We start from the raw sequence: 20173 nt of genomic DNA, 5'->3' as shown, positions 1-20173 counted from the left end.
TCAGTTGTTGCTTTTGACGCCACCTTCATTCCCCCTCTTACTCCTGCCATTGACACTCACTCTGACACAGCCCTTACTAACCTTCATCTCTCCATCACCGACACTCTTGACATTCTTGCCCGTCATGAGGATCCACATGAAACTTGCCTCCAAGTGCAACTCCTGGTATGACTCCGAACTGGCCTCTCTGAAACACAAGTGTAGACCAGCTGAGCGGAAGAGGCGGGCTTCAAGCACATACTCTGACAAAATGGCCTGCCAAGGCAATACAGACTTTCTATCTGCTCAAAGAAGAGCCTATATCCAAGCCCGCATTACTGGAGCCACTAACACCACGGCTGAACTTTACTTCACCAGGCAAACCACTGGTCCAGGAGTTGCAGCAGCCGTCCTCTTCCAGCTAGTCTTCGGTTCTTTCGTTCCAGTGGTCGACTCTGCCTTCCAAGCCAAGAGACTCGCCTTTTAAACAGCTTAAACCCAATCAATTCCAGCTTAACTGCCACTCACCCAGCAGGGTGGCTCTTCTTGCCGGACAGTCAGCCAGCTAATCACGCCAGAGTGCATTTGGGTGTCCTAGGAGACTAAGCACAGGCAGTTTCGGACACCTCCCTCACTTCCTGCCCACCCAGACACTCGGGCGCCAAAGGCGGTCTTCAGTCCCAAAGCCCACCAAAGGCGTAGGAACAAAGGGACCAAACCTGGTTTGGCACGCAGAGACCAACCCTAGAAGGATCTTTCCAAAAAGAAATGGCGAAAAAAGAAGACTGGGACCAGTTTAAACAATGGAGGCTCAGACGTCATCTTAAAAACCATTGCTCCTGCGATTTAATGCTAACGGTGTTCGCGGTCAGGAAAAATCATGGTAGTTCGTTGTAAAACCACTGGCACCAGCCATTTCAAGAGGAAAGGGTAGCATCTGACTGCTACAGGAGTTTCTAGACATAGGGGATACTAAGTAACCCCTCCAGCACTCTATTGTAAGATAGTGTGGGCTGGGTCTAGGATTTTGAAAAGACCAGTAAAGTCAATTTCACTTTACTTTCTCTGGGAAACAGTAGTTTATCCCAGAGAAGGTATTTAAACCTTGGGACAGTCTGAAAGGCTTCCCTGTGTCACTGCACTGAGGGTGCTGTGTGACACACATGAAAGGATGATGCCTATGGAGTTGTTTAAAACTCCACAACCAAAGAACACAAGAGTAAAACACATTCAAAATACATGAGTGGGGAAAAAAGGCCCACATTCTCTCCAGGTAAAATCATCAAGTCCTCACAATCCAGCAATGTTGCTGGGGGTCTCTAAGTTGAAGGGAATTAGCACCTTTATGAGAATTTTCCCTAACAAACTGCACTCCTGAACACCTGGGAAGACTTGCTCTCCAATCCTGACCGCAACTCTCCCCCATTCTAATCCTTCTCGCCCTCTCCTCTGCCTTTGATGGAGTCAATCATACCACCTTTATAAATCGGCCCTGTGATACCCTTGGCATCACGGACCTGGCTCTGGACTGGCTGACCACCTTCCTCTCTAAACGACCTTCCCAGGTTCAACTGAGTCCTTGTCTCACCTCCATCTCACTCTCCACCTGTGGTGTCCCCCACACTCCATTCCCCTACCTTGGCTTTTCAACATCTACCTTGCCCCCCCTCCCTAGCCCATGTGATCTCTGCCTTCTCTCCAAACTTCCAGTGTTAGGCGGATGACACACAACTCTCCTTTAAGCTTGCCTCCTCTTCCTCTCTCACACCAGACTGCTATTCAGGCATGGTGCACTGCTAACAATCTCTGCCTTAATGCCAGTAAGACCGAGATCATTCTTATTGGGACTCCTACTCCCTCTTTTCCCCCTTACACACTGGCCGCCCTCCATGGGCCCCCTCCACTCACCCTCCTGTGAAGTAAAAAACCTAGGTGTCCTCTTCGACTCCTCCCTCCCCTTCTCTGCTCACATCATGGACCTTCCCAAGAAGGCTCACTTTTAGATTCACCCCCTCAGAAGAATTCTTCCTTTCCTCACCTTCCCCCAGTAATTCAATGTCTCCAGAGCTGTCCTCTCCAGGCTGGTCTATTGCAACAGCCTCTTCCTCAAACTAACCACCTCCTCCCTTCGCCCCCTTCAACTAATCCAGAATAGGACAGACTTATCCTTGGCCTCAAGCCCAGGGAATGCATCTCTCCAGCCCTAAAATCTCTCCACTGGCTCCCAATTCCTGCAGAGATCAAGTTCACAACCCTCTGCATCATCCACAAGGCTTTCTGGGGCCTGGGACCCTGCTAGATCCAACTCTCTCTCTCCCTAAATACATCCCTGCCAGAGCCCTTCGGTCTTCTAGCTCCAACTCTCTACAGATCAGATGCTTCTCCAAGCAGAGAGGGGAGGGTTAGATTTCTCTTCTCCGCATGTGCCTCCCTCTGGAATGGCCTCCCTGCTCCTCTGGATCTCAAGTTCTGGAAGCTTCTCAAGGAGGAAGAGAAAAGGAAGGGCTTGCCTTTCCCCTTCCCCAGCCAACTTCTCCACCCTCTGCCTCTTGACTGGCTTCTGTGAGAAACCTGACTGTTCTCCCATCTACTCCCCTTGGATCCTCTATTGAAATGGCCAGGGAAGGGCCATCGCTTTGGGATCCCCGACCCTGGGGGTGGACAAGCGAGGGAGGATCACTCGAGTTAAGGGTGACAGCCCAAGGGTGAGACATGGTATTCCCCCTTTTCCCATTACACCTCAAAACCCTCTCCCTCAGCTTTCATGGGACATTTCCAAACCCATTCCATCTCCCCCTCCCCATTTCCAACCAATACTGGGACGAGGAAGAGGCAACCTGGCGTAGAGAAGATTTCCCATAGGAACAACATAGGGAATGTAAGGGAAACCGGCTATAGAAACAACTGAAACTGTCCCAATGATAAAGTCAGGCATTTACCAATTATCACTCCCACCTGACCCCATTTGACTATTTTTACAACTATAAAAAAAGTGTGGTCTTTTTCCAAAGAATGAGCGAGTTGCGGTTGTTGTCTGAACCAGAGAGGCCAAGGAGTGGAGAACAGCAGGACCTGAAGCCTGGAGAAGAACAGCATGCAGAGACGCTGACCCGGTGTGTGAAAGGGGCTGCAGCGTGACTAGGGAGCCGTGTCTCCAAGGAGCCGGAGTGAGGCACCCAGCATTTGGCTGCTTGTGGTCAGTAAAGTGCTAATTCTCTTGGGACTTGCACCTGTACCAAGGGTCAGGTGGTGAGACCCTGACCTCAACCCTGTGTATCCAGAAGAACCGCCTGTCAATGTGACGCTGCCCGGTGAGTTTCAGGTCAATGAGAGATAAATCAAAAGAGGCAAATGAAGCACCTGAAGGAGAAAGGTTTAGAAGGAAGAGAAAGGAATCGAGAGGGGCTACAGATCAGAGTGGTCACGCCTAGGAGCAAAGAACCTGTCGGTTTCGAAAGTCTCAGATTGTAGTTTGTGTGTGAGAAAGAACTGTATATGAGAGAAAGGTGCATCCTGACAAGCTGAACTTGTGTTTAAACCCAAGATGGGAATAAACTTGGGTAAGGGAACCCTTAGAGGCCTAACAAAGTTGAATATCTATTGGTTTGTGATGCTAAAGACGTTAAAAGCTTGGCGAAGGGAACACCCGAGAAGCTTGAAGACAAACCGTATATTTATTTCTGTTTTGTTTTGAACTTGGAAGAGTTAAAGCTTGGGGAAGGGAATCCCAAGGAACTTAAAACATTCAAAGTGTTCGAGACTACTGCAAGAAATGTGTAAGCTCTTCTAAACAGTCCTTTTTGATTGGACCCATCTCCCATTTTCGGTTGAACCACTATATTTTTCTTTTAACCCTTTAAGTGCCAAGGACGAGGTATCTCGTCCTTGGAAGTGCATACGCAGTGCCAAGGACGAGATACCTTGTTTTGAGCGATCAAAACTGTACTCCAACCCCCGGGCTATGTGAGGGGGAGGTCCCCCCCTCACTGCCAGGGGGCTGGATTACCTTCAGTTTCACGTCGGCGTGCGTAAAGCATGTCGACGTGAAACTGAAAGTAATTTTCACCGCAGCAGCCATTTCGGGCTGCGGTGAAAACAGAAGGCGAGTGTTCACCTTTCTCCGCCTCGATCTCCGGCTGTATTTCAAGCCGGAGATCGAGGCGGGTATCGTTGGAAAGGGGCGATTCTCCCCTTTACAACAATACCCATTGTGTGGCATTGCTGCCCGCGGATCGGGCGCAGGGCGCGCAATGTCACTGGATCAGTACAGATCCGTTTGTGACGCGGGGGGAGGAGGGGCTGCTTATTAGGTAAGCGGCCCGCTTTTCCCCCGTGGCCCCAAAGCATGGGGCCACAGCGCCAGAGACCACTGGGGGCAGATGATCACTGCCCCAGGGGTGAAAACGAAAATAAAAAAAAAGGCGAGGGAAGGGGAGGTGGGAGGGGGTTTGAGGCGCTGGAGCCCACTAAGCCACCAGGGATATAGGAAAAAGTGGTGTCCCTGGAAAGGGGAGGTTCTCCCCTTTCCAAGGACACCACTTATATGACGCATTGCTGGTTACGGATCAGCGCAGAGCGCTCGATCCGTGACCAGCAACCACTGGACCACCATGGAAATGTTTGTGACGTGGAGGTGAGGGGGGGCTGCTTCAAGTAAGCATCCCTCTCCCCCCCCCGGCCTCCAAAGCCTGGGGGCACATATGTGCACAACCCTGGGGGCAGATGGCTGATCATCTGCCCCCAGGGATGGGGGCAAGAAAAAAGAAATAGAATGGGGGTGGGGGGCCTGGGATTGTTTTGCCCCCAAGAAATGGTGGTGGCCCTCCTCCTCCCACACCAAGTGGAAAGGGGGGGGGCACCCCTTGTAGCCCTCCCTGGGGGCAGATTTATGGCCCCAGGCAGGAGTACACGAGGTGGCCCCCCCATCCAATTGGTGGGTGGGGGGGGAGGGCTACCAGGAATTAGTGTGCAGGCCCCCCAAAGGATGGGGCCTGCAGGTTAGGCCCCCCTGGGGGCAGATGGCTGATCATCTGCCCCAGGGAAGGGGGAAAACCACAAAAAAATGGAAATTTCAAAAGGGAATTTTGGGTGGGATTGGGGGGCCACTAGCCACCAGGGATAGATTTTACAGAAATGGGGGGAGTGGCCCTCTCCTTCACCCCAAGGGGAAATGGGGGCACCCCTTGTAGCCCTCCCTGGGGTCAGATATCTGCTCCTAGGAAGGGGCATCTGCCACCAGGGAGGGCTGAATGAGATGCCCCCCTGCATTTGGTGTGGGGGGGCATAGGGTCACCCCCCATTACATTAGAAAATTACCTGGAGGTTTAGGGTGCCCCTCAGCCCGCCCTGAAGTGTAGTGTACCATTTTTTTCTTTGTTTACAAAACTTGCCTTGGCGCAGAGGGTCACATTGGTGTGCCAATCTGGCGCCGGGGGCTCAAACCTTACTGCCCCACCCACTGGGGGGCCTGTCCCACCATTTTTGGGGGCCCTCTCCCCCCACCCCAAATGGAGGGGGGTGTACCTCATGCAGCCGATTGTATGAGGCCCAGGGAGGCCTGCATGAGGTGCCCCCGCCACCCATTTGGGTTGAGGAGGGAGAGGCCCCCCAAAAATGGGACAGGCCCCTCCAGTGGGTGGGGCAGTAAGGTATGGACACCCAGGCGCCAGATTGGCACACCAATGAGCCCCTCTGCGTCAAGGCAAGTTTTGTAAACAAAGAAAAAAAATGAAAATGGTGGAACGCATTTTAGGGGGGGGCTGTGGGGCACCTCAAAGGGACGGGGAATTTTCTAATGGGACGGGGTGGTGACCCAGTCTCCCCCACCCGCAATGGAGTGGGTGCCATGTCATGTCATGCAGCCCTCCCTGGGACCAGATATCTGCTCCTAGGAAGGGACGTCTGAGCCCAGGGAGGAGTGAAGGACGCCCCCCCCCCCCACTTATCTGCCCCTGGGAGGGCTACTTGAGATGCGCCACCCCTCCAATTGGGGTGGGGGTGGAGAGGTGGACCCCCCTTCACAATAGAAAATTATCCGGTGCCCGGTGGTGTATGGGGTCCCTCTGCCCCCGCTAAAGGGCAGCCTGCCATTTTGAATTATTTTCTTTGTTTACTAAACTTGCACCCAACACCCATTTGGGGTGGGGGGGGCCAGAAATTGTGGGGCAGTAAGGTTTGGGCACCCCAGGGCCACATTGGTACACCAATGTTCCCCTCTGCACCAACGCAAATTTCGTAAACAAAGAAAAAAATGGAAAATGGTGGAACGCTTTTTAGGGGGGCTGTGGGGCACCCCAAAGGGTCTGGGAATTTTCTAATGGGATGGGGCATTGACCCCCTCCCCCTCAGCCGCAATGGAGTGGGTGCCATGTCATGCAGCCCTCCCTGGGACCAGATATCTGCTCCTAGGAACGGATGCCTGAGCCCAGGGAGGAGTGCATGACAGCCCCCACCCCCCCATTATCTGCCCCTGGGGAGGGCTACATGAGATGGGCCGCCCCTCGAATTTGGCCATGTGTGGATTCCCACAGGTGTCCTCTTTTGGGAACTGGCTTCGACACCCTAGGCCCAAATCTGTAGGTTGCCCACATGAACAAAACGGGCAGTGGTGAAAGGCTTGGGGTTACCAGTGGGTTACCCTTTTCCTTTTGCCCCTCCCGGTAGGTGCACCCACACATGTGAGGTACCGTTTTCATCGGGACACGTGTGGGGACGCGGGAAGGTAGGCCATGTGTTGTTGGCGGTGTGTTTCGGTGAGTGGCCAGAGCGAAATGTCTGAGAATGGTTTTCATTTCCAGCCGATTTCAGACACATTTCCCTTTGTCCAATCACCGAAACACGTTGCCAACAACAGATGTCATACCTTCTCGCGTTCCCACAGGTGTCCCGACGAAAAAGCTACCTCACATGTGTGGGTGCACCTACCGGGAGGGGCAAAAGGAAAAGGGTAACCCACTGGTAACACCAAGCCTTTCGGCACATCCCATTTTTTTCATGTGGGCAACCTACAGATTTGGGCCTAGGGTGTCGAAGTCAGCAAGGAAAACAAGGAACCCCATGCATTTCCCAAAAGAGGACACCCGTGGGAATCCACAGAGGTCTGCCTTGCGCAAACTGCCCCAGTTTTTATTAGCCACAATCCCCGACAAAGTGTGATATTATGTGGGGAAAAAAAAAAACAATGTTCACTTTGTCTGGGGTTCTGGATAATAAATCATGGGCCGCTTCGCGCACATACCTCTGCGGATTCCCACGGGTGTCCTCTTTTTGGAAATGCATAGGGTTCCCCGTTTTCCTTGGTGGCTTGGACACCCGAGGCCCATATCTGTATGTTGCGCTTGTCTGGAGAAAGTGTCAAATTCAGGTGTCGAAACAGACTTGGGGTTTTAGGCTTTCCCCTTGGCGCGCAGGTAGGTGCACCCACACATGTGAGGTACTGTTTTCATCGGCACACCTGTGGGAATGCGGGAAGGTATAACATTTATTGTGTTTGTGTGGTTTTCATAACGTTTTGACACATTTGTTGGTGCACTTTGTCACACAACCCTTTAATTTCCCAAATGTGACCTACATTTAGTCGCTGCTTTAGACACCATACACTTTTGTAACCTGCACAGGTCACCTACCCTTGAAAAGGTCTGCCTGTGCTCTTTCAAAAAATGCGTGCTTGCCGTTCCTCGCCACATTGGTTTTCCAGATTTACACATGCTAAGTGCGTCTGTTCAGGCCGTGAGCGTAAAACTCCTGTGTAGCATGGCTCAGTGTTTGGCTTGTGGTATTGCTTATTTTGTAAAACACTACAAAAAATGTGTGCTTTCCTAACTGCAAGAATCGGGGGAGTGTAGCGGAGCATTGCTTTTCTCAAAATTCATAGAAGCCATTGCCGTACCAAGCCAACCATGTCCAACACATACCTTTTTTTTCGGTCATTTTCCCGCTTTTCCCACCAATCTATAGCATTTTCCCCTACCTAGTGTTTGCCTGACCTATGCAAATCACCCCTTCCTAAACTTGGAATTTTGTCTACTTTTTTGAAATATATGCCTTTCTGTCCTCCAATTCGGCTTTCCTACACTTTCCTCCCATTCCGTCCATGCATGCCCAATTGGCAAAAATGGCCAAAATCGCCTACCTCTCACAAAACAGTTGATAACCACATCAAAATAATTTGTTTTCGTTTCCACTCAACCTGTTCTTGAAAGCCAGGAAATTGAGGAATTCAGCACAGCAAACCATTCGTTCCTAGTTCTTACAAGGAAAAAAACAGTCTTCTTTGTACATCATTTTATTGGCATTTTGTTTTTTTAAAAAAAAAACACATTTTTCGCCCTTTTTGCTTATTTTCTCTCACCCCCCTACAGCAACCAAGGATTCCTGGGTGGCGTTACGACCGCCTACATGTGGGAAAAAAGGAGCCAAATTTGGCCGAGATATCTCATGTAACAAAAGGTTTACACGGCTTTGAATGGCCACATACTGAAATCACCAAAAAATGGCCCTAGCACTGGGGAGAAATACCCATGGCACTTAAAGGGTTAAGAGACTTAACCCATTTTGTCAAAGAACGATGGCAAGCATCGGTTTAGACAGACAGATTTTTACCTTGGACTTTCAGGCTTCGGCGGCCCTTAGAATCATTTAAGGGAACTATCCCTTTTAGTGATAGGCATTACACCAACCCAGAAACTGTAGTAAATAAAGATTTTGAAAGATCATCTTTGAGTCTGTGTCTCTCTTGAGACCATGCCCATCTCATACTACCTGGTTCCTTCAGATTGGCACACTGCACCAAGCCCTTCCCTACCAGTGTACCCCTGCACTTGGTGTCCTCTGACCATGCCCCCCAACCTGCTCTTGCCCTTCTGAGCTCCCTCCCCCAGCACTAGCCTGGTTGGGCCTGCACCCCTTTAGCCCTTCCAGCCCACTCCTCGCACTTAGCACGTGGACCTCCTGCCCCTGCACTTCTTCCTTTGCTCTGTCCAGATGGCCTCCCTGGGCACTCGCCTAACCTCCGGCACTCCCCTCCCCCCTCCCCTCCCACACCTATCCTCACACTTCTAATACTGCACTTGCACAATCCAAATGTCACAAGGCCCAGTAGGAACATTTCACTCCTGTCCCCCACCCCTTGTCTTTTTGTGCATTGAAACACATTGTGTATAAGCCCTATTATAAAAACTCCAAATAAATAAAAAATAAAAAACACAGTAAATTCCCCAGTTCACTACGTAAAGACTGATCATTGGACTGATGAATTCACACTGGAACATGGCAAGTTTAAAGCCATCATGCATGCAAATTCCAAAATGTTCACGCTGTGCGTTATGGCTAGCACAGGCAAAGTAAATACTGTACCATTAAATCATGAATGCTGAAAGATGACAATGTGGATACCAGTAAATATCAATCATCCAGGATATGGTTGATCGTCTAAATAAATGAAAATTAATTTGAATAGGTTTCACTTTACTATACTACATCTGTCCCCGCTTTCTGGAGCCTCAAATAAATCAGTGAATTGGGACCATTAGTAAACAATGCCATAGTGCCCTTTAAAAGTTGCATCATTTTCATAATCTGTTGCTTGACATAGCCCTTCTTTTCATAGAGTACACTGATGGACGCACAGACCCTCACAAGTGACAAAACCACTGACACGTCCAGTATCCCAATGGTGAGCCCTACCAACATGCACTAAGAGATATTTTCGAGCGTTGCATCTGCCCACATATCTAATCCTACTTTAATTTTTCCCCTTATATTACTTTATGACAAAGTACTGAAAATGAAGTAGCAAGATTCTGCATCAATTAATTACTTTTCCGGAGTCAACATCAAGCAATTTTATTGTACTTGTCCTTCACTAGAATGTGTTATGCTTAGAATAAAAATAAAAGAAAACGGGTCAAGAGTATGAGATATGCGTACATACAGTCCCCTTGCAAGAATGAAAGTAAATCCTACAAAGGATATTATTTGATACTGAAATGCTTGTAACCTTGCACTGTTTCAAACTTTTCTGATTTCGATTCTAACGTTACACTTCCTCGCTAATGCAGAATAGATTAAAAATCTTTTGAAGGCCACATTACAATCAATATGTTTTGCACTGTAATCTCAGATCAAGTACATCTGTCAACTCAGAAGGTTATCAGGTGAAAGCTGAAACGTATATTATGACTAAATCACGTACACTGTTTGAGGGCATGTGCATACCAATGTTGTAGGAGTGTTGCAACAACAAACCTTATACTATACGGTTCTTAATCATTTCATACTACGGTGTGTCTAAGAGCTCCGTGCAATGTACGTTTTTAATTTCCAGCACGCTTTTTTTTTATGTATATTCTATTCAAGGAATGTACCCAAGGTGTGGAATTAGAATGAGGCACCTGAACCAGAGGTGAACATAACCTAATATTGAATAGAATTCGACATCACATTGCATTTGGAATACATTTTTATGCTGTAATGTTTTCAAGTCACGCAAGTTGGTTCTGTTGGTAGATCTGTACATATGTTCGTTTGCAGGGAAATTAAATGTGCTCAATTTATAAAAATGCTTTTTTTCTGCTTGATGATGCGGTGGGCAAAGAGAAGCCCATGGTTTCGAAGCAAATAAAGAAAACAGGGTGGGGGGGGGGGACACTGTCGAGCAGCCGACGGATGCAGACGTGAAGATATGCTGCTCCGCCGGGGCTGCCTTTATCCTGCGAAAATATCCTGTTTATTGGTACAAACTCTGCAAGCAATCAGAGTCTGCAGAGTAAGGAATACATTTGCGTAATCCTTCCTAAGTCCCGATGAAAATCAGAGACTCGTATGCCTCCTAGCAGTGCCCAACGCAGCAGGGGCGAGCCGACAAGGAGTGTGTCATGCAGCAGCTGGCGAAAGAAACGACGCTGAGTGAGGGCTGCCAATGGGCGCCGGTCCCAATCATACGAAAGACCCGGGGTAAGACAATACCCCCTTGGAAGACAGGCGGAACACAATGGAAGGAGCCCGCAGGGCCGCAAAACCTGTGGCCGAGTGCCCGCTGACTCGACTGCCCGGGCACACAGATGCGCACACTGAAGTTGGTGGTAGGCGGCGGCCACACAACCGCAGGCATAAACTGCGCACTGGGGGTTGTGGTTGCCTGCGAGGGACACCAGTGGCGAGCTCCAGTCGAATCCCGCAGGCGGCAACAAGAAAGGGGAGATGAGGCGAAGCAGTGCCAGACGTCGAGGCCGTGATACGAACGCCTCATCTTGAGACCCCGCGTGGTGGGAGCCTGTGGAGGGGCGTTAAGGTAGGACTGCCTTCGCTGCGGTAATCCTTGCGCCTGGGAGGAATCGAGCCAAGGCGCAGCAGAGGGAACAGTGTACTCGTGGGTTGCTCCTCATGAGGACCGGATGGCAACATAGAGGCAGACATCGGCAGGCTGTGGCGGGGCCATTACATGTGACACGCGGCTCGCTGGGTGTGCCCGGCTGAAGTAAGTGCAACACCAACGTGACACCAGTGTAGTGGCTGTAAAGAAGATGCATGGGGAAGATGGAGCGAAGGCTGTGATTGTGTGCAGCTGTGTGAGACACGGGCGGAACCATGGGAGGGGGGGGCTGAGCTGAGGCATGGGTGGCATGGCCCCACGCCGGCTGGGAATTGCCGGGCTCCTGTGCCTAGGAGGCTACCCCCAGAAGGCATATAACAGCACATTAGGTCCACAGGGGCCGAGAAGAGTAGCCAAGAATCAGGGGAGGGACGAGCACTCTGAAGCTCCGGTCCCTTGGACTCCTGAGAGGGCTACGGTTGAACGGCGGGACTGGCTGGAGGCTTCCAGTCCCCCCACCCCCTGCTTACCACCAGCAGCGCATGGGACGCCAATTAATAGACCCTCATTGGCTCCCAACTAGCGCTACCGGAGCACCTTTGGCCTAACTCAAAGCAGAAAACTAGACTGACTGAGCACCTTGTGGAACAATATTTACAGCTCTACCTACCTGGGCATCAAGTCATCGGCTCAGGGACAAGTGTAAGTGGGACTGAAACTCTTGAGGTGACCCACTGAATCAAGGCTATGGTAACAGACCTGCCCCACAAAGGTACGGCACAGCATGAAATGGACAGGTACGCAACAAGCACCCCAGCGAAGGCCTCTGTGGCTGTAGACAACTTAGGAGAAGATGCAGCAAATGGGGGTGCAGGCCAGATACCATCACTTACGGACATCATGGCTGCCATTGAAGAATCCAGGACATCAGTAGAGGCCAAAATCGGCGGCCTGGCTTATGAAGTCTCCTTTCTGCGACAAGATCTGCAGAATCCGACATCCCGGGTGGGTGAAACGGAGCAATGTTTATCAGACAGCGAAGACACAATAAAGAGATGGAAGAACGCCTGAACAAATGGCGCAGAAGCTTACCACCCTTGAGAATTGCGCAGAAGACAGCAATGGCAGATCTCTCCGGAACAGCCCACATATACTTGGCCTCCCAGAAAAGGAAAAGGGACAATCCATGGAGCTTTTCTTGGAAAGCTGGCTCTCGGATCTCATGGCACGCAAACGCTCTCAAACTTGTTCTCATTGAGAGGGCGCATAGAGTGCCAACCGTCAGGCCAATAGCCGGTGCCCCTCTGTGCACAGTGATTGCCCGACTCATGAATTATAGGGACCGGGATACACTCCTTCACATTGCAAGGGCAACATGCCCGATCACGTACAATGGCAATCAAATTGATTTCTTCCCAGACTACACGTGGGAAGTGCAAAAGGCCTGCCAGTCTTACGACTCAGCGAAGAAAAAAACCCTTCATCCCTGGGCATCAAGTACGCGCTGTTTTTCCCAGCTACTCTCAAGCTTTACCACAATAACACGATCCACGCGTTCCACAATCTGAATGAGGTCTGGGATTGGCTAGAAACACAGATTCTCTCTGTCCCGCGCCCGGGAGGGCCGAGGGACCGTACACCTCGAAGAGACACCGGCAGAGGCAGCTCGACTCAAACAGAGACCCTGACACCATGCAAAGATAACAAGAATGGGGGATCCCCAAGACAAGCTGAAAACACCCGAGGGGTATTGATGCACAGCAAGGCCAGAGTGGGCTCTAGATAACTATAATGGATGTCCCACCCGCCCCCAGAAAAGTCTTCAACTGTTCAGCTTTTTGAATCCCAAGTCTGGCAGCCACGGCTCGAGGCACAGAGACTTGGACTGGCCTCCCGGGGGGTTCCCGGAACATGTTCCCACAAGTTCAGAGTTCCATGAGTTTGGGCGTTTGGGGGCGTACGGGGGAGCTAGGAGTTTATGTGGCACAGTTGGTAAGACCGGGGGAGAGGGTGCAAGCTCAATCGCTACGAATATTAAAAACGTAGATTCCGCACCCAATCCGCAAGTTGGTGGGGAAGCCCATGATTTGGGGCTTGTGGATGTTAAGTGCTCATGGTTTACGTTGCATGGTCGCAAATGAGCAACCAAGACACAGGTGGCCGGAACGCAGGGGGACGGGGGGGTTGGACAGGGCACTCATGGGGATGGGAAGTTTATGGGCCACGACACTCCCTCCAGACCCTACAAGGCAACACACAAATATATATGGCACGTGATGGGCAGACATCCCCAATAACATGGAACCTCAATGTAGCATAAAACGAAGGCTGGTCCTCCAATTTCTCAAACGTCACTCCCCCATATCGCCCTCCTCACGGAGACCCACTTAGTCGGCACAGATTGTGGTTTCTTTAAAAGGTCCAATTACCCGCAAACATACCACGCTGCAGTACCATTCCAAGTGAAAAAGGTGCGCCTGAGGCTGATTTGTGGTGGTGCTCGACGACATGTGGGGAGATGGTTGAGGCCTTATTGCAGCTTACACCCCCCCCCCTTCCACTCACAATGGAGCTCCCGAGTGAGCTACAGGCAATATTGCTTACGGAACGGGCAGAGTCATGGGTTCTGGGGGGGAAAGAGGGGACTTCAATGAAGTTGTGGAGATTGGCATAGACAGGTCACGTAGCAGCAATAGGAACCGGGACACCCCAACCAAACTATATACCGTTGTGGAGGCATTGGGGCTGGTGGATACGCGGAGGGCACTACATGCAACAGATGCTGGGTTTTCATTTTACTCTAACGCACACCAAATCGCTCTCGAGGATAGACTGTTTCAGTCTCCCACCTGCTGCAGTTCTCAGTATCCCTTGCAAGAGGGTTCTCCGACCACTCCCCCTTGCTGATAACACTAAAAAACAGACACCACAAACCAGATGCTGCTTGGCGGTTGAACACATACTACCTAGGGATACCTGAAATAATGGAGGGCCTCTCTCAGAAGAACACATCAGATTTTGATCTGAATGAGGGGTCTGTGGACTTTCCAATTACGTTGTGGGAAACCTACAAGACAGTCCTCCGGAGGGAAGCCATTTCCTTAGTGTCGGCTCACCGCAGGCAACATACTCGGGGGGTCGCTGAGGCAGAGAGCAGGTGACTAGTAAGGAAGAGCAGCTTCATGAAATTGGGGACGCAGGCCTCACAAGAGGCCCTAGTGACGGCGCAGGAGGTTTTAAGAAATATAGCCTTAGATAATGCACAGGCTGCCCACTGGTCGGTCCAGAGTCAAATATATGAAACAGGGACAAAGCGGGCAAGACTCTCTTGGTTAGAAAGACGAAAAAGGAAGGGGCAGGTACTGGCCATTCTGTCGGGCGAAGGGGAACTATTAACAGCAGACCCCGACATTGCGGAGGCTTTTGCTGCCTTTTCTGACCAACTCGTCTACGTAGGGTTCAGCTAGCTATGGACCGTGCCCAGGAAATCCTGGATCCACTGGCACTCTTGGCAGTGGATTTCGAGAAAGCGTTTTCGGTGGGGTGGGATGCCCTGTGGGAAATTATGGGACAGGTAGGATTTGAGCCTGGTTTCACGTCTTTGGTTAAACTGCTCTATGAATCGCCCGAGGCAGTTGCGAGAGTAAATGGTAGGTTCTCCAGGACGTTCCTGCTAGGCCGCAGAACTACACAGGGCAGCCCCTTCTCCCCCCATTGCTTCTCCTCGCAATTTACCCACTGGCAATTAGACTTCGAATGGATAAGAACTGGTCTGGTTCTCGTGGGCTTGGGGAGGGGGGAGGATCGAGTCTCTCTGTACGCAGATGACCCCCTTATCTATCTTAGCAAACCTACAACCTCCTACTCGATAGTGTCCCATATTCTTTTAGAATACCAAAAATTGGGTGGGCTCCAAGTGAATAAACAAAAAACTGTATGTTTCCCAATCCAGGGCGGAGAGGCTGCAATTCCTGAACACTGCCGTAATCTGTTTCGATCCTGGGCTTCACCTACCTGGGTATACGTATCAGTCCAGCCCTAGACTACTTCCTCCAGCTCAATCTACAGCCTGTGGTAGACAGATTTGCAGCCGATGTCCATCATTGGCAGTCGCTCCCACTAACACTAATGGGCAAGGCTACATCATTTAAAATGATGACACTCCCGAGACTTTTATATGTTCTTCAGAATGCCCCACTCCCCATCCCCCACACAACCTTTGTAACAATAGATGGGGATAGCTTTGGGGAGGGAAGCAACCCGTGTTGTGCCCTCAAGACACTGCAACGTTTGGTGTGGGAGGGTGGCATTGGATTGCCATGTCTCTGCACCTACTATTGGGCCGTGCAAACGCAATTGGTGAATGAATGGCTGCACAGAGAACCCACGCTCCCAAACATTGGGGTGGAATTAAACAGTATAGGCTCTGTCACCCCACCCTCCAGATATTATATGGTGACAGAAAGAGTATGGTGGGAGTGTCAAGAATGACACTCTATATCCACCAAGTTCGGAGTGAGGCCCACCAACACATTGGATGGAACGCGAGACCGACACTGACCCAGCCCCTGCAGCATAACAAACACCTCCCCAAAATCCAGAAAATGGGGCATTTCATGAACTGCGAGAGACAAGGCATACGCATACTGGCAGACGTAGTGCAGGAGGGATGCTTTCTAGACTCTGAAGGGGTCACAAAAGCAGGTTCAGACTATAGAGTATAGACATTCTTTCCAGGCCAAGGAAATAACGCACATAGCTTATGCAGATTAGGTCATGTTTGTAACATAAAAGCACAACAGACTAAGGGAGCAAGAAAAAGGGGGAACCTGATTCTGGGGTTGGGAAGAGCCTTCCATCGCAGGTCCGAGCAGCAGGTCATGGCCACTTTGCATACAGAACAGCAAGGCCTGGAAATTGTGAGTTTAAATGTTCAGGTTGAACTGTTTTGTATATATGAGACTGAAGGAGTGTTTTATCATGTCACTCCACTCCTGATCATACCATAGCATAGTTTAGACAAACATAACATGAACTCCATGATTGCTCAAGGTGGCATTTTAAAATGATGAATTGTACTTGATCTTTGTGAAATGTGAACTATGCTTTTAGCTTATGCAATAACGCTCTCTATATATTATGACAATCTGTTATGTTATGCTATCTGTTCCCATAGCAGGTTTAATGATGATTAGAATTGGTAGAGAACAGAAGTGATATTAAATATATTGACTTGCTACCTTCAAGTGTCAAGCTTCATATTTTTTTTTAATAATGCTTCATAATAAGGTCTCCCGAGTCAAAACGAACCACACAACATTTTCTGGCTGTATTTTTGTCAATTGTGGCAAGGGGCGCAAACACTCAGGGAACTGTCAAAGTGCTAGGCCGAACTCCTGAGGCGTCTCTCGTCATAACTTAAGACTGTTGATTCTGTGCCCACACCACACAGCCCTAGCTAGCGTCGAGGGGGGCGGGCAGGGAATCACACCCTAAGGGGCAATTAAGTCAAATCTACGATTCATCCAACTCAAAATATTACACCAATAGTACTATTCTGGAACAATGATGGCTCGATGGTTGTATACTAATTGACATTTTCACAATTGACCTCGGGAGAATTGACCTAATTAAGAAGGTCAATTAGGACATATATGCGGGGGGGAACCCCCTGCAACTCCCCACCCAATCCCCTTATATTTATAATCCAAAACCAACCCAAAACATATATGAAATAACTAAAATACTATAAAGGTCAATTGTGCAGAAGGTCAATTAGGACCACTATAATTAGGTCAATTTTGCAAAAGGGCTATTGTAAAAAGGTCAATTTGGATAATACCGGCTTCATGGGGTGGTGGACAAGGGGGAACGTCTCGATGTAGAAGTGCAGAGGGCACCTTCTTCCACATGGTCTGGGATTGCAACGTACTACAGAGCTTTTTGATGAAGTTCATTAGCAGGATCTCCAAGGTTTTGGGGTCCCCGGTTCCACGAGTCCCGAAACTGATATTACTGGGAATCTGGGGGGAGGTGGACTTTACTAAATATGAAAAGACATCCCTGGCGGTGGCACTGGGAAGCGGCAAACGCCCGCAACTTGGGGCTCGTCTGAAAAACTGAGTATAGACTGATGGTCCAACGAGGTGGACAGATGTGCATCCCCGGAAAGACAAAATCTATAAAGCCAGAGGATTCCCCACGAAATTCCAGAAAGCATGGGGGAAGTTGGAGGGCTCTTGATAACCCCTCCCCACCTGAAGGAGAAAGCCTGGATGCCCCACGATCATCCTCAACGGGCCAGATGCCCACACACGAGAGACTGACCCCCTGGCCGCCAGAGATACCCTTGTGCTGCTGAGAAATAGTTCTTGGTTAATACTGCCGATTGTACATCATGCAACCTTGCCGATTTATGAGTACATAACAATATGAACAGAATTATAAAAAGAAAAGTAAACAAGTTTGTTTTGGATAATTTTTAGGCAGATGTTTTATTCATATTATGTTTTTATTTTTAAATGGGATCTGCTGCATGCGTGCATGTTTTTCTACACATCTCTTAGAGGCCCAGAAGGAAGAGAAGTATAAAGACTCAGACAACAAATAAAACCAAAGATGTCGCTTGCCAAACAGATTTCACAATGGAGCAACTACTATTTGGGGCGCAGCGTGGTCCAGTCAATAAGCAGACTCATGATGCTTATGTCCATTGGCCGGAAACTGAATGGAATCTCACTGGCGAACAGTAAAAAGTGTCCATGGACCATTGCTACCATGTGACAACTCGACAAGATGAAACTGAACACAATGAAGATGCATTGCAATTCCTCGAAGACCCCTTGACACAATCCACACCCTCTAAAAATGTTCCACCCAAGCTACTTTGAATGTTACCTGTTTCTCCAACTCATGTGCAAATATCACAACCTGAACTAACAGACTAAAGCTTCAACGCAATTGGCCGATGAAAAATCTCGACTTCAGTTTGCCTAGTTTGGGTGATTTGTCTGCCACAGTCGAAAACACAATCATCCCGGACGATTGGCTATTAAAGGAGCAAAAATATATTGTATTTGGCAGCTGCCTGCTAGAGATTGTACAGATGCTGAAATTTGTCCATACATTGAGGGGGAACATATGCGGGGAGCCATTAGTCAATATGTCTCGTGTATTACAGGGCACCAACCTGAAAATCCAAGCCAGCTGTGTCTACCTCCATAATACATTTTCATGGTCTGCTCAACTGATGCTGGGCAAAGTGCCTGCTGGAAATCTATGTTCAGCAGCTTTACTTTTCAGCGGGTCGACTTTCAGTAAGATTTCCAGTTTGTCAATTTGTGGGAGCCGAGCTCCTTGCTAAAACCCAGTACTACAAATATCAAAAGTGAATTCTTATTCCCCACTATTAGTAAAGCCTGGAAAATCGAACAGATGAATAGAAAGTACATTCTCTGGCAAACGTTTCAGGCTAGCTGGTGACGGACAACGTGACAGTCGGATTTTCTGCAAAGTGATGCACATATCACTTTCAAAACATGGAAAGTAAAGAAATTGTGAGTTTGTTGATCGTGCAGGTGTCCGAATGAACATCTTCTGTGGCCATGGAGCAACATGGTTTCATCAAATCTGCCAAACATCTTGAATCCAGGGAAATGCAAATAGACACGATAGCCACTGACAGGTGCGTTTCAATAGGAAAGTCCATGCGAGAACAGTTTCCACACATTCGGCATCAATTTGTTGTATGGCACGTTGCCAAATCAATCAATACATTTTTTTACAGCTGCTGGTAAAAAAAGGTTTGTTAAATATTTTGAAGTGGTGTCAGTCTTTCAGCAACCATCTTTGGTGGAGCTCCAAAACTTGTGATAAATCTGTAGAAATTCTACTTGAAAAATGGTGTTCATGGATGCACCATTGTTCCAACGTACACTCATGGACAGAAAAATGTTTCCACGAATGTGCACATGACCTTAAAATCAAAGGATCAGTAAAGCAAGACAAAGTGGTTGGTGCCATGTTCCCCTCCACACAAAGCACTTGAGAAGATTTTGTACGATAAAATGCTTTCAAGAGACCTGAAGGAACTCGCAGAATTCAGTCATACTGGAGATTTGGAGGTGTTCCATAATAGGCCTAAAAATAGGCCTAAAGTACGGGCCCAAAAGGTTGCTTTTCGGCATAAACGGTATGGAGGCCAGAACAAGACTAGCTGTACTTGCGCACGAGAACGTTGGTAGGGAACAAGCGAAAACTGCAGGAACCTTCAGGATGCTTCGTTACCTCGTGGCCTTTACAAAACGAGGCAAACAATGGGTGGCCAAGACAATATGCCAGGAAATAGAATTCCAATGAAAGATTTGACATTGGCCATGCATACTGATGGAATCGATCCCCATTTAGTTCCTAGGACACATACAATGCCACAAAACATTACAACCAAGCCCTGTTCACCTAAAGCGGAACTTGTTGAAAGGTTGACTTCCAGATTTAAATGATTTGTAGCTGTCTTCATTACCTGCTCACAATAACATTTTCGATATGTTCCACAATGTTTGGACACTGTACATAAACAATCAAATGCTATTACACTCTCAATTTCAATGCTATAAAAAGTATTACAAAGTATTTAATTATGCAGATTTAATCAGGTATATGATTCATTGATGTACATCTTTTACCTTCCCTTCATTTATATTACTGGTCTTCGATCGATTAGACATGTGCGCGGTTGCTATTGGTACTATATTTTGAAGAGAATTGCCCTAGCACATTGGTTCTGTACTGCCCATTTGGGTAGCAGAAATACTGATAGGCAAATGGGTATTTGCCATCAGTGAAAGGTACCCTGAGGCTTGATGTCTGTCAAACCCTCTGCTA

The 20173-nt window shown here is 48.8% G+C and overlaps 1 protein-coding gene across 3 annotated transcripts in view; it reads right to left on the bottom strand.

Moving 5' to 3' along the window:
• ZBED4 (zinc finger BED-type containing 4) overlaps window positions 1–20173 on the bottom strand; it is a 100991-nt gene that overhangs the window by 47052 nt on the left and 33766 nt on the right. The window contains exon 2 of one of the 3 annotated variants that reach the window (XM_069629250.1): window positions 82–187. The exons of the other annotated variants lie outside the window; for them this stretch is intronic. The gene's annotated coding sequence lies outside the window, so the exon portion shown is untranslated. The remainder of the gene's footprint in view (window positions 1–81; window positions 188–20173) is intronic. 3 annotated transcript variants of the gene reach the window in all.

This window comes from Ambystoma mexicanum, chromosome 12 (genome assembly GCF_040938575.1).
Source record: "Ambystoma mexicanum isolate Mex_15411 chromosome 12, UKY_AmexF1_1, whole genome shotgun sequence".
In the NCBI taxonomy this organism is placed as follows: domain Eukaryota; kingdom Metazoa; phylum Chordata; class Amphibia; order Caudata; family Ambystomatidae; genus Ambystoma; species Ambystoma mexicanum.
Note: the sequence above shows the minus strand (reverse complement) of the source record. Positions and strands in the feature narration are given on the sequence as shown.